Source organism: Lethenteron reissneri, chromosome 44, assembly GCF_015708825.2.
Source record: "Lethenteron reissneri isolate LAM-NWPU_2019-01 chromosome 44, ASM1570882v1, whole genome shotgun sequence".
NCBI lineage: Eukaryota > Metazoa > Chordata > Hyperoartia > Petromyzontiformes > Petromyzontidae > Lethenteron > Lethenteron reissneri.
In genome coordinates, this window is record NC_083822.1 from 10431724 (window position 1) to 10455686 (window position 23963).

General features: G+C 54.3%; 1 long non-coding RNA gene across 1 annotated transcript; it reads right to left on the bottom strand.

Moving 5' to 3' along the window:
* Positions 1–2882: 2882 nt before the first annotated feature.
* On the bottom strand, positions 2883–18009 carry LOC133353627 (uncharacterized). Its single transcript, XR_009756414.1, has 5 exons — positions 16564–18009; positions 15242–15280; positions 14658–14757; positions 11540–11614; positions 2883–4360 (listed from the first exon to the last, which is right to left on the bottom strand). It is a non-coding gene; the product is annotated as an uncharacterized LOC133353627 (long non-coding RNA).
* Between the last annotated feature and the right edge of the window lie 5954 nt (positions 18010–23963).

Here is a 23963-nt window from a genome sequence, read left to right on the forward strand (position 1 = left end):
CGAAACGCCTGCGGGATGGGAAGGGGGGGGGCGCGGTGAGGGAGGGGGGGGGCCGCGGTAGGGGGGGGGGGGTTGTGGGGGGAGACCCCGTCAAATCGGACGTCGTTGCAGCCTCGGCCGACCAAGACGGTGGCGGGATTTGAGGCAATTTAGGGAATGATCGACGCTCCTGTTTATTAATAAAGCCCAGGCGCCAGAGACTTCACAGGACCTCGCCACTCACCGCCGTGATTAATGTTTTAAACGGTGTCACTAACTAGCCCAAATTACAATATCACATTTTATTTGATTACAGGCACCGTCATGTTAATTTAACGATGCGTCACACACTCTGGCGTAATAAACCCGCGTAAACACCTCCCCTGAGTGCATAAAACTAAAATTATTTTACCTGCTCTCGACGCTCGTCAAAGCACTCAACGTCAGCGCGTGGCGGCACTGCGGCGGTAACAGTGGGGGGGGGGGGGGGGGTGCACGGCGAGGGAGGAGATGGAGCGCGTTCTCCCCGATGACCCAACCCGCATCATCCAGGTTCCATCAGACCTATCGCCAACAATCCCCCCCCCCGATCATTTAGGTAGGGGGGGAGGGGGGTGGCAGGAAATGTTCTCCCCATTCCTGACCACTGCTCGCCGTCTACTTTTCCAGGATATTAGGAGGCACAGGTCCAATGTGGTCGGCGTGGAATTAAATAAGAAGGGGAGCGGCTGTGTGTCTTCCAATTCTCTCCGTCCCCCTCCCACCCCACCCCCCCTATCATCTCTTTGTAGCCCAGTGCCTGGGCCCCTCTGCTCGCGGTGGGCTCCTGTGCAGCTGCACCGCCTGCCTGCACAGTCGACTGCCACGCCGCCACTGCCTTTTCTTTGATTCACCCTCATCGCCAACGAACCCTCGAGCAGCCACGCCGCGGGATCCCTAATGACAGGCGAAGTGTTCCGGGTGTGCTCGGCGTGGGGGGGCCTGAATGGAATTGTGAGAGGGGGCGGTTGTGGGGGGGGGCGGTGGTGGGGGAGGTCTGGAGGGGGGAGAGGGGTGGGGGTCTGGGAGCCCGAGCGGAGTGCGTGCATTTGCCGTGGGTGAGCGCCGGGGATCCATCGCGACCGCTTCGATGACGACGACGACAACGACTACGACCGCCGGCGCTCTGGACCTCTCTCTCGGTCACGCCCGCAGCTCGCTCCCCGGGCGACGCCAGCTCCCTGACAACGCACTGCCGCTCTGTCGGACGAGGAGGGGGCCGAGCGCCGTGCATGGCGGTTTGGAGATTTCCCGACGGCGCCAATGAAAATATACACTGTCGATTATTTATTTATTTGGGTTTTAACACGGGGAGGGGGAGGTCGTTAAAATCCGAATATCTGTCACGTTCACAACACGCGTCACCTTTATATTTAAAATATGAGGCGCAGAGAGGGAGACAGAAAGGCAGGTGTGCGGGGAGGAGGGGGGGGCAGTGAGGGAGGAGGGGTGAAGATATAGAGAAAGCAATATCAAAGACAGAGATGGAGACAGAGATCAGAGGGAGAGGAGAAGCCAGGGACACGCGAGAGGGGAGAGAGGGGGAGAAGAGAGAGTGCTCCGTTTCCGAGGCAACGCACACGGCCGTGGCATACCGATGAGAAGGCGCTGCCAAGCGAGCGTGCTCGCACACGCGCGCACACACACGCGCGCACACACACGCGCGCACACACACGCACACACGCACACACACACACGCACACACACACGCGCACACACACGCGCGCACACACACACGCACACACACGCGCACACACACACGCGCACACACACACGCGCACACACACGCGCACACACACACGCACACGCGCACACACACACGCACACACACACGCACACATGCGCACACACGCACGAGCATACATAGGCAAACATACACATACGCACGCACACATATATTAGAGTCAGTGTCGACACAAGCAACATTATATACACAAAGCAAGAGCCAAGGAAAACAAAGCAGAGATGGGTAATGGCACAGGGAAACACGGAAACAGAGACAGGGAGACACAGGAGCAGAGACACGCGGGAGACACAGACAGAGGGCAGGGAGACAGGGAGACACAAGGAGAGGGAGACAGTGACAGGGAGACACAGACAGAGGAAGGGAGACACAGGCAGAGGGCAGGGAGACAGGGAGACACAAGGAGAGGGAGACAGTGACAGGGAGACACAGACAGAGGCAGGGAGACACAGGGACAGAGGGACAAAGAGAGGGAGACAGCCAGAGGCAGGGAGACACAGGGACAGGGTCACATGGAGACAAGGAGACACGGAGACGGGCAAAGGCAGGCACACAGAGAGGCACGAGGACTGGGGAATCAATCACTCCTCCCACACGCAGGTCGTGTCATGGGGAGCACGCTGGATTTAACCGCGGCGCTCAGCAGATGCACATCGCGCGTGAGCTCATTTAGACATCTAAATACAATAAAAAAAACAGCAAATAGCCCTGAGATTAATAGCGCTGGCATGGAATAGCTTCGTAAGGACAAGTGTTGCATCGCGCTAGCTATAATAGAGCTGCAGGTTCATATCAATTCAAATATTTTGCATAGAATATCGCTCGAGATTGGACATTTAAATTCTACAACGTACACAGTATGCATTGATGCAATGCCAAATACAGCCGAAGACCAGCTATCATGGAGCAGTGGATGTAGAACAGCTATTCTGCTCTTGTGTATGGCAGAAATATATTGAGGAGCTAAATGTCAATGTCAAGGTCTGCTTGCCACGAGAGGGGTTCAGGAGAGAGTTCGTGTAGTTCTACTTTCCCTCCATATTGTCCATCGTTTCAGGCTGGATGACCACAATTGCACTGTGGCTCTTCTAGAATTAATCTCCATGTGTCTCTATGCGTCTCCATGTACCTCCGTGTATGAATGGGTTTCCGACATTGTCCGAAGATGTGGCTTGCATGCCAGCAATCGCACTACTTGCGGCTTGCGTCTTCAACTTTCCACTTGTGATGGAGAGACGGTGCGCATCGGCCTGGTGATGCTCCGATGCGGTTGACGGTCCTCGAGGAGGAGGAATGTCAGAGTCGGGAGGCCTGATGTTTGGGTCTCAATCGAGGTGTTTATTCTGGACATCCGCATTGCCCCACTGGGTGTGGTTCTGGGATGGTGACCGCAGCAATCCCAGAAGGAGGATTGGGTATTGAGCTCAGTGGCGAGGAGCATTGTTGATGGGTCGGTGGTTGCCGGTGTCAACTCCCTTGCAGTTTGCAGGTCTCTGCGGCTATTTGGTGGCAGAATATTCACCAGAACAGGGAGCCATGGGGCTGGTATCAGTTTCAGTGTTCCTGTTACAATGTGCATTGCAATATTTAATTGTGCATCTAGCAGATTTGTGTATGAGCTCCTGGATCAGGCTGGAGCGCAGTGACTCTATTTAAACTATTAAAATATGTTCATTTTGCCAGGTAAGGCCCACTGAGCCATTTAGCTGTTTTTCAGAAGTTACCTGGCCACAAATAGCTCAACGAAGTGGCTTATCACATTGAATTCATAGCAGCCAAATACTATAAACACAAGTCGATTCTAAATGTGGAGGGAAAATACGGAGGACCCGGAGAAAAATCCACGCGACCACGGAGAGAACATACTCCAAATATACAGCAGGCATCAGGGTCGGGATCGAACCCACGACTTCCTGCATACAAGGCAAGGCCTCCTCTGGTACCGAGTAGATCATCAGTGAGAGGGCGGCAGTTCAGCTGAGGCACCCCAGGTAATTCCTGCACGTTTCTGCAGATGATTTTTGATTTGGTCTTTTCACCGATCTGTTTTATGTGGGGCTTGAAGGTCAGCCTTCTGTCCACGATAACCCCTATATAAATTGGAGTCGGGTCATTGCACACTGGGCTACTACAGAAGGACACATCAAGGGTGGCATCTGCTGCACGATTGTTCAGGTGGAAAGCACGTGTGGTGGTTTTGGAAGGACTTGGTCATTGTCCAGTGACGAAAATACCCTTCAGCTATTAGGGTATTGGCAATGTTCTCTATGTTTGTGCCCAGTGCAGCAAGGGCTATGCCATCCAATGAACTTGCAAGATGATGGAAATGGCAGGTCACTTATACATGGTGTTAGCGATGGTGCTATTACCGAGCCTCGAGGGAGGGCATTGTTCACAATTCTCTTGCGGCTGCGCTTGCCAGCGAGGTGTACCCTGGCAGTGCGGTTGCTGAGCATTGCAACAGAAGGGTGAACAGAGGAACGGCTCTGATAATTTGGGCCATCTTCCACAGCAGGCCATGACGTCAAACGGTGTCGTAGGCAGCAGAGAGGTCAATCATATCTGTGGCGGGTTTCTGTTGACGCTAGACACCAGCTTCTACGAGGGTAGCGAAGGAGAACATCTATAATGTAACAGCAGGTCTATGTTAGAACTATCGTTGAACAGCAGATCTATAATGCAATCGCTTAGCACGAGAATTGCCACACACAGAATTATCACGAATATAATAGCTGTTGTCGAACAGAAGCTGTAATACAGCAGGGCCAGTATGGAAGGAGTGGGATAAAACACAGGGTAATGAAACCGTCAAGAACCTGAGGAGGCAGAACAGCCATCTTCCTTAACGGATGCCGACTAGAACATGGAATTCAACTCTGTCAACGGGGCAGCATCGTCACAGCACGCGGCTTGAGGTTCCAAAGAATAACGTCAATGAGAAATGTACCACAACCACCGGCACTGCACAGGTATTCGCTGAGAGAACGACTGAGAACTGCCAGGAGGAGGAGGAACCACAGACGGGAAAGGCAGCAGCAGCCACCCAGTGAGCGGGCACTAAATTCCCCCCCCCCCCCACCTGCCCCCCAAGTTCTGCGGTCCTCTATATATGTCAAGGTGTTATCTGCCAATTCATGTGTGCACATGTGGGAGGAAACCGGAGCGACCGGAGAAACCCCACGCGGGGGCAACACTCAATCCCGTACAGATGGAACGGGTGGAGTCCGCATTAATGCTGCACCGCGTTCTCCTGCAGAGACAGGATGTGGCATCACCTCGATGCCCACATTAAGAGAGCTTCCCAACATTTGTGCGATGATCCGCCAACCCTCGCTGCCTCCACTGCGCTGGATGGCAGGCTGCCACGTGCGTAGCCACTAACCGCCCGGCAAATATATTCACAGGAGAGCAGCAATAGCGAGAGGATGCGTTGAGAAAGAGCTCTTGATTAAACGTTTGAGCAGAATAGTCGAAAATGAATGTCAGAATGTGCGTATTTGGGGGTGTAGGAACGATCCGCATACTTGCAGCGCGGACACGGGCAGAGGAGGATGCTGGGAGATTTGAAGAGATGTGAAACGTGGATTTGGAGAAGAATGGACATGATGAGCTGGACAGATAAAATAAAGGCGAAGGAAGAGGTGCTGAGGATAACACGAGAGGAAAAGCACTGTGCCCGAGAGAGAGAGAGAGAGAAGAACTGCATTGGGCGCGCAGTGAGAGGGGCGAGAGATTGATGAGTCGTTGCAAGGGCTGAGACGAGGCCAGGGTTTGAGGGATGCATGGAAGGTGGGACGACCACGGGGCACTGAAGAGGGAGATGAGGTTGGATGAGCTGCAGAATTTACGAGGCCATAAAGAGAAGAGCTGAAGACGGCGGAGTTTGAGAAAGTAGTGCAGAATATATGACTTATGCCCGGTGCGTGTAAGTATAGACAGAATACATACTGGATGGAATAAAACAGCAGCATTGGAATAGAATAATGCACAGCCTTTTGTCAATACCACGGCTGGAAGCCGTGCCAGGCATGGCAAGTTCTTTGACGATACTTTAACATTCTGCTCAATGTGGGTTTGTGAAGAGGTGAGGGAGTGTGGGTTGGGGGCTGGGGAAGGACCAGTTCAGATATCACTCACACTGAAGGTGCCTGTGGCCCGGGAATCAAACTCAGGCCACCGGTTCATATCAGAGCACACAATCCGCCGTGCAACCACTCAACCATCAAATAATAATAAAAACACAATGATGGCGTTTCGATGGTATAATCAGGAAGCTGGGGGACACTGCCTGCAGTCAGGTGGAGTAAAGCTCCAAAATTTCTAGGAGGCTCAACCAGGACACACGATGGGCTGGTAGCTACTCCCTCCATCAGCTCCGCCCACATTTATATATCCACGCCCAGTCAACCACCAGCCCACACAGCGAGCGGCCTCCTCTTTGCTCTGACATAGGCCTCACCCACCCTGCTCAGGTAGCTCTGCCCATTACTCAGGTAGCCTCGCCCTTTGCGTGGATCATGAGGCAAAGCATGTGGCCAAAATTAAAAATCTCGCAAAAGCATCGGAGGGAACACCGGAACAGCCTCTCTGAAACTACGGGGATTGTCCCGATTCAAATGGAGGCATCTGGTGGCTTTAACTAGTATCCGTCGTGCGTGGCGTGGCCGCGTTTAGCGGACGGGGCAGAGTGTTAAAAGGTCCTCGCGCCCCCCCCCCGCCACCCCCGAGTGAGGAGCCATCCCTCAGTGTCGCGAGTAAAAAGGTCACAGCGGAGCGCAGCGCCGCCACCGCCACGCAGCGCAATTACGTTGGTCACGGACGTGGCACCACCTCCACCCCCCCCCCGCTCTCGAGAGCCTCGGTGTTCTTCCGGCCGTGGCGCAGCGAGGCAAGACAGCCGCTGGCGAAGGACGGAGCGATGCGGGGGCAATGACCGCTTCAAGCGGTGCGAGTTTTATCGCCGGGAAAGATACACCAGGCTTATTTTCTCCCTACTGGAGTAGGTGGCTCATGACTCGCAGTAGTCACAGCCCGAGTGGAAGACATACTGGATGTACTGTGACAGGTGCGAAAATAGCTTCCAGGTTGCTGACCAAAATGGACTCAGATAAACTTAATCCTTTAAAAGATTACAAAGCAAACGATCTTCTAGCCCAGCAAAAGAACCACGAGCAATGCCAGGGGGGGGGGGGCATAGCAGAGCGTGGGTGTCAAGCTTAGGAAGGCCGAGAGTGTGCTGCCCTTTCACCGATCGGATGTTCTGCCCCCTTAAGCGCTGTGATTTAAATTTGAACAGCTGTTCTGTCACCCAGCACTTGTGCCTGCTGCTCTCTCTGCCACAAGCCCTGCCACCCAACCTCACACCCCCCCCCCACACCTCTCCATGACCCTGTGCCGGTTAATTTGTATCGGAAAAATCGTTCCGCTCGCCGCCTCTCTTCTTCTCCTCCTCCCCGTGGCACACGGATGCAGGAGGCTTGATAATTTTTTTTCATCACGGCACGGAAAGCACTGGAGCCGGAGTCCCGCCTGCCTGTGCGTGCCTTGCATTGGTGCCACGCTAGTGTGAACCAAACAGCGGGAGCCCAGTTAACGAGCGGAGCTTAATCCACCACCCGAGCTGTTAGCGGGCATCACAACACGTGCACCGCCACTTTTGTCAACCGGCTGGCAAAACGGCCGCCGGGAACAGTGCGGTCGCACTCGGCCTCGCACCGCCGCGCCGAGACGGGGGGTGGACAGGGCGGTGGTTAAACCACGCAGGGCGCGCCGCTTCTCGCCAAGGTCACAAAGCGGTTGTTCGACCGCGTGGGTTTTCGTGGTGGCGCTGTACGAGTGTTCGGATTGCGTGGCCGCGCACTGAGCCTCTGTTGCCGTGGCTGCTCCATGAACCGAAGCTCCCGGCACAACGAGGCGAAATGTCGGACATCGGCATCGCGACCTCATGGGTTCCTCCGTTGAGACACGTTGCCAAACGATGCGTGGTGCAGCCCCAAAAGCACGTCGCAGAGCAACGCCCGGGAGGTCACGGGCTGAGAGAACTTGCAAACCCAGCCTGGGGCTCTTTGCCCACACGCCCAGCTCAGCTACGGTAATAGCAAGGACAAATATTTGGACCCTGCGGGAGGCCATAAAATAGTACATAGTGTCTGCTTCACAGTGGAGGTCAACGGTCCCGTGGCCACGTGTGCCGGCGGAAAGGTCCAAATTTGCCAAACGCAAAAAATGATGCCGCAAATTACTTAGCTGGGAGAATAAGACAGCAGCATCGTCCCCTACGGCGAAACTACAGCAGCCTGTGCCTCGTGAAACACAGCAGCAGCGCCTCTTTCGGCGACAGTCGCCTTGCTCTGTGAGAATGGCGCGAACACCGAATGTACTCGTGATTTGCTTTGATATGTAAAGCGCGCAGACACTGCTGGTGGCAGGCACTTCACTCGAGCGGACTGAGTTGAGCCACTTCTTTGATGCAATGAAGTTGCAGTTAACGTACAGCGTATTGAGATGCAATCGTAAGCATGACGCACAATGCAATCGTATTAATATTATCTTGGTAGTAAACCACAGTAGTCAAAGTAAACGTGATTTCGCCAGCAGATGGGAAGACAACACAGAAAGACAAATTGCATGCAGTCAGACTCATGATAGGGTGAAGTCACGAGTTTGATATTAAATTGATTCAAGTAATACAAAGACATCAATAACACAAATCTGAACAATAACCAACATAAAAACTAAGGTTAAATTGGGCATTGAATTAGACATAAATAACAATCATAATCAAAATTTTAAAACGTACGTTTATAAAACAAAACGAAAAAAATATCCTAGAATACGCATCCGATCTTGTCGAATCCAGCTTGTTGAAGACAGTCGCGAGAGAAAAGATGATCTCACTTGAAACCCAAACGGAGGCAACTGCCACAGTGCTGGTGGCTCGCTAACGCGCACGCCCGACACCACCACCGATCTCTTATTATCGCGTGCGCCAGCCTTGTTAACGAGATCCCAGATTAGAAAGGTGGCGGTGGTGGGGGAGGCGGGGGTACTGAGAGATAACGAAGGGGGGGGGGAGAGAGGGTGTAGGTTGGAGGTCACGAGGCTTTGAGCTCCGTGGCAGACGCTACCGCTTGCTCTGCCCACGGTGCCAAATGGGCAACCGCCCAACAAAGTCGCGTTCGCGCGTCTCTCCCGAATGTCACAAGATGATCGACTTAATTCCTGCGCGGCTAAGAGGCACGCCATGTGGGCCCTAACCCCGACGTAACGCAGTAAAGATGTTAACGCTTTTAATTTTAAAACTGATGCGGCGGCAGTTAGTTTCCTGCATGCGCCGCCAACAATGGCAACGCGGCCCTAATGACAGCCTGTGAGTTATTACAGCAGAATCGTGGCAGCCGCATCGAGAGAGCCAGCCTGGCACGACAGCTAACGGGGGGGCCGCTAATTCAGCAGGGAAAAAAAAATATATATACATTAAAAAATAACGAAACCCATCGGAGAGGGCCACTGTTTCCCCTAATTTTTCCGCGATGCCAGCGATGGCGGCTGCGTCGTCACAGCTGGTGCCGCAGCCAAGATGGAGCCGCGGAGCGAAGCGCGGGCACCATCCGCCCCCAACGCCGCTCAGTCCGCCCGCTCTTCCCGCTCGCGCGCACGCATGCACTCACTCGCTAACAACGGCGAGATTGTATGCAAGTGAGGCACTACACCGTGCATACTAATCACCCGCAGCCCCCGCACACTACCGGCGACGGTTGTTAGCGCCCTCCCTGCAATAAGCCTGCCCCTTCTGAGCCCCCCCACCCACCCGCCCGCCTGCCAACCAGCGCTTCTCTAATTTTTTTTAGCGCGCATAAATACGACGCAGCGCGATCAACTTACCAAATTACGCCGCTTAATGAGGAATTACTCCGCCGTCGGCAGAAGGCTCCGCTGGCCGCGATGGGCACTGGGTGCCGTGCCGTTGCGGTGTGGAGCGGGGTGGTGGAGCGGTGTGGTGAGCCGAAGGGACGCTCGGCAACGCGGGCCAGGGATACCAGTTTGGCGCGATCGCCTGTGTCAGTGGCGCTAGAGCGGGTGACGGGAAGGATTTTTCATTTGTGTTTTTCCGATCATTCCGTCTGTCCGTCTCACTCACCCGACCAACCAACACGTCCCTGCACTCCGCCCGTACCACCACCACTAGCCCCCCCCCCCCATCAAACCCCCCGCCACCCCCACCACCACCTCTCCTGTAACACCCACGCACGCAAAATATGCCTCGCGCATCTCTCTCCCGCACCCCACGTGCGAGCACATGCGTGCCCCCCCCCCCCCCCGGCCCACCTCAGCCCCCCCCACCGCCCCCGCCTCCCCACCACTCTGGGGGCGCCGGCTTCTCGAGCCCGTCAAGCGGGAGGCAGCGTTCGTTTCGCGCGACCGCCGTGCGACTGCCACGGCGCTGCCGGGGACACCGACGCGCCCCTCCCCCCCCCTACTCCACGCTTCACCGATACGATTAGAGGAAGCGCCGAGGCTTGGCGGCGGCCAAGGTGAGGCTCGGGACGGCGAGACGCGAGCGTGGAGCTCGGCACTCCGCCGCCTCGGCGGCGTTACGAGCGGCGTGCCCCGCTCCGACCGGACCCCTCGCCGTCGCTCCTACCAGTGGCAGGAGCGTGGCGATATTTCGTGAGGGGGGGGGGGGAGGTGGTGGTCACCGTTTAATGATGGAAACAACAGGCCCAGACGCGTACCTCCCAGACGGACGGCCTTTCGCCGACGCGGACAAATTGCTTGCCACGCACATTGAGGGAGCAACCGTCAGTTTTAGCTCGGTGAATTTTGGTGCTGCAGCCCGGAGATGCCGACAGGAGCATTGCTCTCCCAGCGTCGATGCGGGGGTGGGGAGCTAGGGGGCTCCTGCAACCGGACCCCTCCCGCACCCTCCCTCCCCCTCTTCCGTGAAGAGGCACCGGCTGTGAGTGCTCTCCCCACCACAATAAACGCTCTCATCTCTTTTTCTCTTTTTCACAAAAAGAGAATTCTATGCCGTGCATTATGAGATGTTATGCAACCTCTCTATCGGGATTTTGCGTTTGTTTATTTCTTTAAGAGCAAACATCCCCACCGAGCACAATGAGTTAACAGTGTACTCATTGTGTGTGGGGGTGGACAGAGGGTGGGGGGGATGGGGGGGGGTGGAGCAGTTGGGGGGGGCCCTACTCACAACTGCACCCCCACTCGGCCCCACCACCGTCAAGGCCACAACAGAGCCGCCCTCCCCGCACGACACGGACACGGCAACAGCAGGATTCACAGGGGCATTGGGTCACGGGGTTAGGACTTCAAGGCTCACAGCATCATGGAGTCGGCTCCTCCGTGACTCAATGCCACGAGGGCCACAGAGGGCCTTAACTGGCTGCGGTGTACAGGTGTGCCTCCTGGCATTTAGCGCAAGAGGCCGGGGGCCAAGGTGGTGGTATTACGCGTGACGTCAACAAAGATCGCCACGATTACATTCACTCCCTATCCCACAGCGCGTAGGGACAAACCGTCCGTACGGCACAGCGGGAACCAGCGCAGGACAAATGGCGCGAGCGGCGGCCTCTTGGTGACAACCGTGGTATCCAAATACTTCCCCTGCACGCGTGCACGGCTATGAGCCCCCAACGCTAACGAGCTGCGAGCTCAACGGACCTTCAAAACGTCACCTGCCCGATACCGACGCGGTAACGGCAACACGGCGATCGCGGCCGGCCTCAGTGATGCGACAGGGGGGAAGACGCCAGACCTCACCTGGATTTTCTTGCCCAGGTGCTCCCGGTCGTCCTTGTGCTTCTCGGTGCAGCGCTGGAAGGGCTCTCCCATCCCCTGTAGGAGCAGGGGTGGTGGGGGGGGTGGAGGGGGGGTTGTGGGTGGGGGGGGGCAGACAGCGGGGCCACATGGAGAGACGCGGGGCTCAGGGCTCATCAGCAATGGCACGCCGGGGTCTCGCCCGCATTGATATTCATGAACGAGGACCAATATTGGTTGTAATTTTTTCCCGCGGCCCCCAGAGTTAATATAACCTGTAACCTGTGCCCTTGACAATGCAGCTGCCATAAGCGATGCTAGCCCACTCACAAAGCCGGCGGTCCCCCAAGATGCTCCTGACATTTCACTCAATTCCGTGCTCATTTGCACTTTGTCCAAAGTGACAAAATTACCTCCTTTGGAAAATGAAAAATACATATGTAACGCTCGCCGGGAATGGCAGCCTGGTGGGCGTCCCGGAGGCCACGCTCCGGCACAGTGCTGGCAAATCAGCATTCCGCTGTCTCCATGTCACCGCGATCTCGGTGAAGCCGCATGGCGGTGATGCACGCACGGAGTTTCACGGGCAGGCGCCGATCGCCGCCACTCACTGGAGGCGTAGCGTGGTTGGCATGGGCCCTGGTCTAAGGAAGTAAATTGGACCACCCCCCCCCCGCACCTGCCACCCTCCACCCCCCTGCCCAATTACCGCCCTCTTTGTAGGCTGACACTTGGGCCCCTCCGGACCGTAGGCCCCGGTGCAGTTGCACTCCCTGCACGCGCAATAGCTACACCAACAGGCTTACGAGGGAGCGCCTTAATCTGAGCGTCTCCTGTGTTCATCAAGGAACCTCGATCTTTGTGTCGCCAAATTCTCCTCCCTCTTCGCAGCCCGCCACATCGGCCCCTCCGGCTCTTGGGTCCCAGGGCAGCTACACAGCCTGTACTCACTCCCCCCCCCCCCCCCCCAAAAAGCAGCTCACCCGGCGGGATCCGTACGATCGGACTGGGCGGCCAGGTAATTCCTGCGCCGTTAAGCCACCGGTGTCAGAAATCAGGGTGAAATAAGCCACGCAAGCCGCTCGGATCTCAGGCGGATCCGCGGGCCGGTTGGGGACCCCACGCCACTCCTAATCCCTGCGAGCAGCAGGCCGGTTTAAAGCGGCCAACGGGCGGTCGCGGCTCAAGCCGCCCAGGGACACGCGGCGCAGACGTTAGACCGCCGACCGTGGTTTACGTTAAAACTTTTTTATCAAATTGCATTCAGGGCCCTTGCTTGGGAACAACGGAAGGTAGCCTCCCAATCAGGACTGGATTTATCACGGAATATTTTGCCGAGCCGCTGGTAGGCTGCGGGAGACGTGCGAATGCGAGCTGCAGCCGTGGCGCGAGGTGCAATGGACGTGGTGTGCCAGGTGTGGAAGAATTTTTTTTTAGGTCACTTGTGCCAGAAAACCCTGCTTAGATTAAAGCCCGCTGCTCCCAATGTCACTCTGAAGCCTTGATTCACTGAACTAGCAAATTGACGCGTTACGCACGCGCAAAGAAATGCCAATGGGGCATCTTCATCTGGAACCGTCGCCTTCCAGATATCCCTCTGCTCCATCTTGAATCCACAGCTGTGCTCTGCAATTTCATTTTTACTTTTTCACGGACGCCTTTCACGTCGTCAGAGCAATGAATCAGCTGAGGGAGGGGACACGGCAAACCCAGCGCCGGTTCCTTGTCCTGGCCACCCACCTGGGTGGGCGGCCGGGACAAGGAACCACGATGGTCGCTCGTCATGGAGCAGCCACGACCGATCGGTGGCCAACACTGGTGGCTTTCACAGGAGGAGCTACACGGCAAACACGCACCCGCGTGTGCCTCGCAGGTACACACGCGTGCCTCGCAGGCACAAAACAAGGGTAACGAAGATTCCCCCGGTGTAAATATCTAACAGGACAGCAGGAACAAGTGTTGCTCGCGAGCACCTATGACGGCTAACTCGGCACACGAGGGGGTGGGTCGACAGGACCATGTCCGACAATCTTCGTCTCCCCAGTGCCGATGCTTACACACCGCACCAGGTGCTAATTTATTCAGCTGCATCGACCTAGAGGAGGCCCAGGACCGGTTCAGATATTCAACACCGATGTTGGCTGTGAGCGGGAATTGTAGCTCAGTGATTATATAACAGAGCAATGCAATGCCTTGGGAGTGGGAAGCAGCCAGCAGCTGTGTGTGTGCGCATCCGTGCCTATCTGCGGTATGGGAGGATATAGAGCTGATCAGGATTTGCTGTTGATTGGTACCAGTGCTGACAAGATGGGCCTCTGTGCAGGAGGCTCGTGGAGGATGCTACTGGGTGGTTGGTGACAGAGAGCTGTCGGAGCGAAAAATCGGACATCGTGCCGAATGACACAGAGGGGTGGGAGCTGTATTCCCAAGCCATAGCGTTTCCTGGATGTGACGCATCCTCTGTGGCGAGTTGGCTTGGAATATCTCTTGCGGAAAAATCTGACGGCAAAAAAGCGATGCTCACAGAAACAAGGGGAGCGCCTGGCGGCTAAAACACAGTAATGTAGCACAGATGATGCATCTACCAGTCATCCTCCTCAGTGAACCCATGGCACCTGGGTTTATCCTGACCTCCTGCAAACAGACACCCTTCCGCACGTGCCAAGGCCTCAACGTGCACCTATCTTCGCACAAGCACGATGGTGATGTCACTGCCACTTAGTGGCGAATGGCGGTTGTTGTTGTATGTGTATTTGTGGACAGCAGCCATACATTAGCACCATCTAAACATTACTGGGGCTCCCCCCTAGATAAACAGTAGCACTCTATGCAGGGCCATCCGTTTGGTGAGTGTGGTGTATGCAGGGTAAGTGTCACGAGTGTGGTGAGTGTGGCATGTGCAGGGTGTGTGACCGAGTGAAGGGACAGGGTGGTGTGTGCGGGTTGTGTGCGGGTTGTGTGCGAAGGGTGAGTGCAGTGTGTGCGGGGTGTGTAACTGTGTGAAGGGCGAGTGTGGGGTATGCGAGGTGAGTGCAGTGTGGAGGGTAAGTATGGTGAGAGCAGTGAGTGTGATGTGTGTGCGGCGAGTGCGAGGTGCGTGCAGCGTTCGCTCCGCGCTTACTTCCGTCGCCGGGCCTCGCCGCTGCGCGCCCTCGCAACGAGCCCTGGTCTCCCCTGGCGTGGCCGCCGCACGCGACCAACGACGGCGTCCCTTGGGGAAGCTGTCGCGGACAAACACCAAGACGGCCGTTTGGGCAGGGAGAGACGCGCCCCAAGGTCCGTTGTCTCACGCTCGCACCCGGCTCGCCGCGACCGCACAAGCTACGGCACGGCGGCGACGGCACCGTCGGGGCCCCAAATCGGGGGGGGAAATATTTTTTTTAAATGTATTGTTTATGATCACTGCAAATAATACGCTTAGGCTCATTGAGTGAAGAGAACAATAAATATACGTGTACAGAACAAAAGGAGAAACAATGGAAACAAGGTGGGACCAATGATGCAGAGAAGAGTCGATTCTTATCGGGGAGGTTAGTGTGACAATTCATCGAACTTCTATGGGGCCAGGGGTGTGTCAATGATAACACGTGCAACTCGGACTATAAGCAGGAATAAGCAGTGGATAATTATTACTGCTGCTGATGATGATGACGTTGTTATAAACATGGAGTGAAACACGCACACTGAATGTCTCCGGGTCCTCACTTCAGATCAGATGTGGCAGTCGCTGCTCAGCGTGCGAACCTACGAACAAGAGGCGATATTGTCAGACTTGATCTTTTCAACTGCTGGAAATCTGTCACTCCGTGACACGGCAACCGCGGTCAAACTTCCGCTCGTTTCGTCTCTCCTTTTTTTCTCGCTCTCCCAATTAGGTTTCCGATTGCGCTGAAGGTTGTCACGTGCGGCAACTCTCACGACGAGCATTAACAACATCACCCGGTGCCAGAGATCGGCAACAGAAGATGACGTCACACAGCCAGGGCTGTATTTATCTCTGCCCCTGGGAGACTGGAACAGAAAAAAAACTACGCACCTTCCGTCACCTCCCCAGTTCCTTGCCTTATTCACTAAGACAAAGAACACACCCATTGTAGCCTCCACAGGCTGTTGGGGCAATTGCTCAGAGCGAGCGCCTATGAAGGCCGACAAGGCGTATGTAGGGGGTGGTGTGGCTGGCACCACTGCCGGCCGGCTCTGTCTTCTCACTGCTGATATTTCCACACCACTGCAGGTGCTCATGTAGGGCTGAGTCGACAAAGGGGAGGCCCAGGACTGGTTCAATAACCACCACCGATGTTAGGCGTGGCTGGGAACTGAACTCGGACAGCCTGGTTCTTCGCGCAGTGCGCTAACCACAACGTTACTTCCCCCGGACCCTCTCCTCTTGCATATACAGACCCTACAAGAAGACTACGGAATGTCTGGGAGGCTCAAAGGGATAAACGTGATTAACTGGAGTGCCCCTCTCTCTCCCTGCGGCAGCCCCGCCCAATTTTAAATAACCACGCCCACTCAATCACTTGCACCACCCACACAGTTGGAGCGACCTCCTCAATCTGACATGAGGTCCACCCACTAATTGGCTTGCTCCCCCACTACTCAGGTAGCCCCAACCAGTAACCAGGCAGACCCACCCACTACTCATCACACACGACTTGGGGGAAACCCCACCCATTCGTGTTCATATGCATTAATCAGATGTTCCCCACTGCTCAAGTAGACCCCACCCACTGCTCAAGCAGCCCCTGCCACTACTCGGATAGCACCACCCTCTATTTGGGTAGCCCTGCCCTTTGCACGTATCATGAGGCCACAAATATTAAAGATCAAGCCGTCATCATGGCCCATCGCCATTGATGCCGCAGAAAGCACAAATACCTGACAATGCCGTTGTTAGACCGGGGGGGGGGGCAAAAAATCCAGATATTCAAAGCAGCTTTCATGGGTGAAGTGGGGACAGCGTATTTTGAAACAACTTTTGAACTGTCCAGGCCACAGCGGGAGGTTTGGTGGGCCCACCCTACCTGTGGTGACGGACGGGGAGTGGCTAAACCACAGCAGCGTGGCTCAGCATGGCCCGCGCGGCTGGCTGTGGCTTTGGCGCGCTCCCCCACAGCGGTGCTCCGCAGTGGAGGAAGTGCAGCTCCTCCCCCTGGTCACACACGGACATCGCCACGGCACACACACAAAAATAAAGACAAAGATCCCCCGTGTAGCCTTAACAGACTGTTGGGGCAAATGCTGTTAGCGAGCACCTGTGAAGGCCGGCACGGTACACAAAGGGGTAGGTTGCCATCACCACGCCCGGCCGCCTTTGTCTCCCCAGTGGCAATGTTGACACACTGCACCGGGTACTCATTTGAGGCCGAGTCGACCTAGGGGAGGCCCATTACTGGTTCAGAAAATCGTCACTGGTGTTGGCCGTGAGCGGGAATCGAACTCGGATTGCTGGATTCGTAGCGCAGCGCGCTGACTGCTACACTGCCGCTCCCCACAGCACACACGCACGCACGTTCGTAGGGGGCACCGTCTCACGCCACGTCTACCACCAGTCACCACATCTTCGCGCATTGCACGCCATAAACACGATATAGCGACACAGCGCGTGCTCGCAAAGCGTCAAGAAGTGAGCGCACCTCAAGACGCTGACGGAAACGGAGAGCGGGCTTATTTTGCAGAGAGCGAATTGCAGTGGATCATCGATTAACCGGCTGCTTCCAATATTATCCGGTGGTCCCGGCCCGATTCGGCATGCACAGAGGCCCTCAAACTTTCATGCCCACTTTTCGGCAGAACCTCACAAGCATTTTCTGACTCGTGTGATCTGTATGTGACTTAATAAATAAAAAGGAACCCGTATTTACACGCAACGCAATCGGACGACTCCATCACCCTTACGCACCCACCGGCACGCCCGTTTACAGGGACTCACGGTCCTGCATTTCCCAGTTCATGTAGCAATATGCAGAGCTTTTGTGCATTCCCCTCCATCCAGATTTTACCCTTGTTTTATCCCACGAGAGACATTCCTAGCCGGACTCTGCCACAGAGGACAGTCCCCCTTGCAGGGACCTCTCGGGCACAGCACTCCAAAAGTGTTATCGCGTGTTGTTGGGCAACGCCCGTCTCGACGGCTCTCCCCGTCCACCCGCACGTCTGCTCCCGTGAAGGGCAGTTCCCCACGCGCTCTCACTGGCTGCAATTAACGAGATGCCGAGAGTTCGGGCGACAGGCTCGTCTCGGTGACCGGCAGGGGGCTCCCTCGCGTCCCTCCAAACGCGACTCCCAACGGAGATCTCCGGTCGTGGCGGAATTGACGCCGCGGCAACCTCGGCAGTGGCCGCTCGGCAAACAGAACCCACAACGGAGCCCACCCAACTGCTGGACGTCTTTGAAGATCTTCATAGCTCATCGGATTCCTCCAGTCGAAATGAACATTTTTCGATTTAAAGCTTTCGTGACTGCAGGGATTCATATTCTTGGATCTTTCGGTAAAGTCTCGTAGAAGGGAAATAAAAAAATAAAATAAAAAAACATCAAATTCTCACGACGTCTCGGCCACAACACAAGCAGCCGTCCTCAGGTGAAGAACAGAGTTGACAGCTCTGTTCTTTCCGACAGCTCTGCTTGTGTTGTGGCCGAAACGTCGTGATAATTGTATTATGTTTTATTTTGATTATTTTATTATTTCCCTTCTACGTGACTTTACCGAAAGATCCAAGAATATGAATGAACATTCTGAACAGATTCTGATTCTGGTGGGACTGAAGGCACACGCCGCGCGGCCACGCCGTGTCAATCCACTGCTGGATAGAGGACTAATTCCCGTGCAGCGCAAGTCCTGAAAATGTTCATACTCCTGTATAATGGAACAAGTGTGAGTTTGTCTGTTACTGTGTCTGTCTGGAAATTTTTTGTTTAAAAAAAATCCCATTATTTCGTTGAATATAGATTTTATGCATTTTTGGAATGTCAGTAAAAATTGTAATTGAAAATTTGGAGAAACATTACAGGCGGTCTCTGGTTTACAATGGGTCCAATTTACGTCGCACATTTACGACGTTTATATAACGCCACCGTGGATCGATGTACGCTGCATCTATGAGGCACCTCCCAACATGACTCGGAGCATATTTGAACGGTGATGTTTCCACTGCGAAACGTGATAGAAAGTAAGCGAGTTTTTTTTCCAAAAAGATCAAGTTAACGTTAGGAAGGAAGAAGACAAGATACGAAATTTTCATGAAAAAATAATTAAAATAGCTGTGTACATTTTGGTAAAAACACAAAAAGTACGTTCTGTACACTTAACACTCTTGTCCTATGATTTTATAGCACTAGGGCACTATTTTATAACATGTTATAGCATTAATAAAAAATGGTTAATACTTCATATATTTGACTAAAGCCTATATTTCTCGCCTTTTTTGTGAAAAATTGGCTTTCTAACCCATGTCCAGGAATGTAACCGTCCCACTTATGGAGTCACCGCCAACACGAGCCAAGGACAAACACCGGAGACAATTTGAATCTTCCTCCCTTCTGGTGCGTTTAGTCAAGGCCAATATTACGCGTGGCAAACTCGTGCGTTGGATCCAGCAAAGCCATCAAGATTCTGGCTCGGAAGGATTCGTATCCGGACAAAGATGGAAAATACACAGATAATGTGGTCTATAAAGATATTTAGATGAATTATTTCGTTACTTTTGAAATTAAACAAAAATATTTATGAATGTTATTGTCTTTAATTTATTACTTACAGTAGTTTACATTTTACTATTGGCTTAGGTTAGGCTTCATAGGTAAGAACTGAATTTTACTTTACCAGGTCAGGCTCACTGAGCTTTAGAGCTCTTTTTCAGAAGCGACCTGGCCACAAACGAAATGACTTATCGTGTTGAAATTCACAGCAGCCAAATACTAGAAAAGCATATTCATGAATGTGGAGGGAAAAACCAGAGGACCCGGAGGAAAATCCACGCAACCACAGGGAGAACATACAAATATACAGGCATCCAGGTCAGGATAGAATCTACGCCCTGTATGTATGCAGAACTTCTTTCGCGCTGTACGTAGCCAACCTCTTGTATACCAGGTGAGGTAGTTAACATCTCGCCACCGTGGCGCCCCTACAGGCCCAAAACCTTCTAGTTATGCTAAAGCTGCTTAGATCGGTGTGTGAAGGTCAGGGAGCTTAGACGTTGGATCATAGTACAGTACAACGACGGATTTTGCTGCTCTGCCCACTGTTGGGAATGTAGTCTAGCAGCCACGACCCTCTCGCACATTCACACATCACGATGCCTGCACGGACACCCTAGCCTCAAGATGGATTACGATGTGGTTTTATATCACGTCTAAATGCCAAGGTGCTGTACACAGGGACAGTGAGGATGTTTATTTTACAGAGAGAGGCAGCCATTCATAGGCGGAGGGGAAAAAGGAAGGTCTTGAGCTTGGACTTGAATCAACACGGACGGCTGAGGAAAGGGAGATCCAGACCACAGGGGCAGCAGGGAAGAAGGGACAACCTACCAATCAGTGAAAGTTGACTGGGGGACTTCTACAGCGAGCAGGGAGTGCCTGGGAGAGAGTAGAATGAGATATGAGGGGAGAGTTAGGAGAGTGCGTGGAGAAGAGAAGAGTGAAATGAGAGGGGAGTGGTAGGAGAGTGCGTGGAGGGGAGTAGAGTGAGATGAGAGAGTGGTAGGAGAGTGCGTGGAGAAGAGAAGAGTGAGATGAGAGGGGAGAGGTAGGAGAGTGCGTGGAGGGGAGTAGAGGGAGATGAGAGAGGAGTGGTAGGAGAGTGCATGGAGAAGAGAAGAGTGAGATGAGAGGGGAGAGGTAGGAGAGTGCGTGGAGGGAGTAGAGTGAGATGAGAGAGGAGTGGTAGGAGAGTGCGTGGAGGGGAGTAGAGTGAGATGAGAGAGGAGTGGTAGGAGAGTGCATGGAAGAGAGTAGAGTGAGATGAGAGGGGAGAGGTAGACAGGGCGAGTCCATGGAGGATCTTGAAGACGTTGAGTGTCATTTTGAAAATTGTTCCAGGACAGGATTGGGAACCAGTTGAGGGATCGGAGTATTGAAGAGACGTGGTCTCGTTCATGGGTGTGGGTGAGAAATCTGGCAATGGAATTCGGGGTCATCTGGCGTTTGGAAGTGAGGGACGTGGGGAGGTGAGGGACGTGGGGAGGTGAGGGATGTGGGGGAGGTGAGGGCTGTGATTAAGGTATAGGTGAGGGTCTCAGCAGCAGCTGTGTAAGGAACTGGGGGGATATGGGAAAAGTTGTGCAGATGGAGGCCTAAGGTTGTGCAGAATTGAGAAGCGTGGGGAGATCATAATCACAACTTCAATGTTTTGAATCTTTGACAGAGTTTAAAAGGAACACACTCAGAATGAACGGTCCATGGTATCAGTTTCGCAAACATTTCGCTGGAAGAACACAGAACCAAATCCACGGTGAGGCTGCATCCAAGCCAGCATGCCAGAGCGCACAGTCAGGCTGGCTTGCATGGTCTCAGTGGCAATGTGGAGCTGGCTTGCATAACCACAGATGTGACGGTCAACATGCAAAGTGGGAGGAGATTTATCTGGAGGGCCAAGGACGGAACCTTGTGGGACACCTTGGCACGGGGGCCTCTCGAGAGGACTACAGAGTCAGGCCTCGCGTGGAAGTGCAGAAGACGCGGTTTGCGAGGTACGAGCGGAACCGGCAGAGAAGTTTTCCGGAGATGCCCACAAGGATACGGAGCCGCTCAAGAAGGCCGGCAGCAGTCTGGTGCCAAACGCAGAGAGGTTTAGGAGAACGAGGGGTGAGCGAGATGCACGGTTTGACAAAATCGTTTACCACTCGTAAGGAGAGTGGCTTTACAGTGGATTGGCCCTTGGCCGGTAAATTGCACTGGGGGATCGTGGAGACCCAAAAGGGAAGGAGAAAATCTTGACTTAAAGCTTTCGTGATTGCAGGAATTCATATTCTTTGGGTCCTTCGGTAAAGTCACCTTTATAGGTTCAAAGAAAATAACAAAAAACCATGAAGTTTCGATCGCAACACAAGCGGTCATCAACCGCTTGTGTTGCGATCGAATATGGAAGAAGCAGTGTAACCACGATCCGCATTCACCCTCGCCGGCCCCAGGAAAACGTGGCACGGGCGTTGCGTGTCAATTAGACGTCTATTTAATTACAGAGCATGTAATTGACATAATTTGATTAAAACTGTCCACACCAGGCGAGAACATAATCACATTATGAGTTTCAGCTTTGTGGGCAGAAGAGCCGCACACAAGAGCGCGCGCAGCCCGACGTGAGACGTGTTTATCGACGTTTGCCAGCGCCGAATGCGCCGCATTATTTAATCCGACGACTTAATGACGGCGCCTTACAAGCCACGTGTTTTGATTTCTGAGCAGCGACCTACGAATGAGCGACGCCACGTGTGGTCTGGCGAGCGACGAAGGGGACAAAGACCAACGTCGATTAATGACGTCCGGTGAAGGAGACGCTCGAGTTTACCAAAGCATTGTGGGTAACGCATGACCATTGGTATCGTTACGCTTGTTGTTGTTGTTTGCAGTCGCTTGAATGTGTACGTTTGCACCCACAGACGTATTTCGCCAGGTGCATGCGATTAGGGAAGTTAAAACTTTTCAAAACCCATAAATTACGTGTACTTTTTTTAATTACCATTAAATTATTTTGAGTTGTTTGCATGATTTTTTTTTACACAACTCAGCATTGTTTAGCTTATTGTGCCGTGAAGTGCGGAATAACTTCAGACGAAAGTAATAATTACAACATAATGTTCTTAAAATAAATTCTGTCCGTGTTTGCAAGAGGCTGCTGCTGGTGGAAGTGCTGCCTTGATCTGGCTCTATGAGCACCCCAACGAGCGTGGCCCGGCCACACACACCTCCTCCCCCAAACCCCAACCTCCCAACTCGCTCCGGCATAAAAAACACAAAAATTGCCAAAACCAGATCCATAAAAACACACCTGGCCACATCATTTCAAATCTCGCCCCAAGATTATTCGTGAATCCCACACATTGTACTCATTCTACTCAGGGCTCTTCTTCCATCTGCAGAAAGAAAAGATCGGCCTCACGACGCACCGGTGAGATCTTCCTGCACCGAGCGGCGCCTAGGCACCAGCGAGCGCCATCGTACGGCACCACGGACGCCATCAAACGTCGCCGCTGACCGAAACGTCTCGGCTTCTCGAGCAAGGTTCGGTCAGCACGATCGAGGGCAACCACGAACAATGGCGCGTGGAAATAGCGCTGACTCGGCACTGCCTGCGCCAGCGGACGGCGCTCGGGGAGGTTCCGTCGGGACGCGACGAGCGTTGGCGCAGAGCGGCCATTTCGCGACACCCAAATCCCACGGTGGTTCCGGCGCTAAAGCCGCGCGCGAGCAGACGGCACGAGAGCCGCGGCGCTGAGAATCGCTTTACTCTCCGCCACATTCCTCGCTAGCGCTGCCCGTCCTGCGTTTGGGACAGCGGGACAGGGGACAGCAGAACCAGGGAGCCGTTCAGAACCCCGCACTCGGACAGCGCGAGAGGCAAGGGTGCAGCACGTTGCAGTGCATCGCCCCCCGGATCGCATTCCCGCACCGCCCCGGTGTGGAGCCACGATCGTGGCGGCATCCACGCGGAGCGTTGCGGCAGCGCAGGGCTGCGCCCGGATGAACGAGCATCCCCGCGCTGTGCGTCGGTTTCCTCCGTAAAATGTCCCCGGACCAATTAATGCAACTAATTACTCCTGCCGTACGGCCTCTAGATTGGGCCCCTCATTCATTTCCTTCCCCCTCTGAAAAGCGTACGGTATTTGGAGGCTCAATCTCAATTCTGACAAAGGAAATCGAATCTGCTACCCGATCTGCTGTGATTCCCTCCTCGGCTTAACCTCTTTCAATGGGGCTCTTCTCAATCTCTTCCCAAGCCAGTTTGGTGCATTTTCTCAGCCCTCATCCTCTGCATGTAAATTAATCACCCTGCAAGCACCGCTGTGATCAACAACCGCCCCCCTCCTCCCCCACACCACAACCGCCGCTGCCGCCACCACCGCACCGCATCCCTGCCCCCACCCCAGGCAGCCAGACCTGGACACCTGCCAAGCCCTGGCTGGCACCCGACAGGCCAGACTCCAGCTCCACCACCCCCCACCCTCTGTCCCGCTCCTCCTCCCAACCCAGCGCCCAGACGCCCCTCCCTGGGACCCGCTCGCCCAGACATCCCCCAGGGCCAAACCCCCGCGGCAAAACCTTCTAGCCGCCACTCTCTTTGCGCCGGAGCCCAGCCAACGCACCGAGCGAAATCCTACGGTACCAACCAACCGCCCCTTTCGACAAGGACCCTCTGGCCTAGAGGCCCAACCGCCGATTCTGACCGAAGACCAGGGGACCCAACTGTCGCTCCTGACCA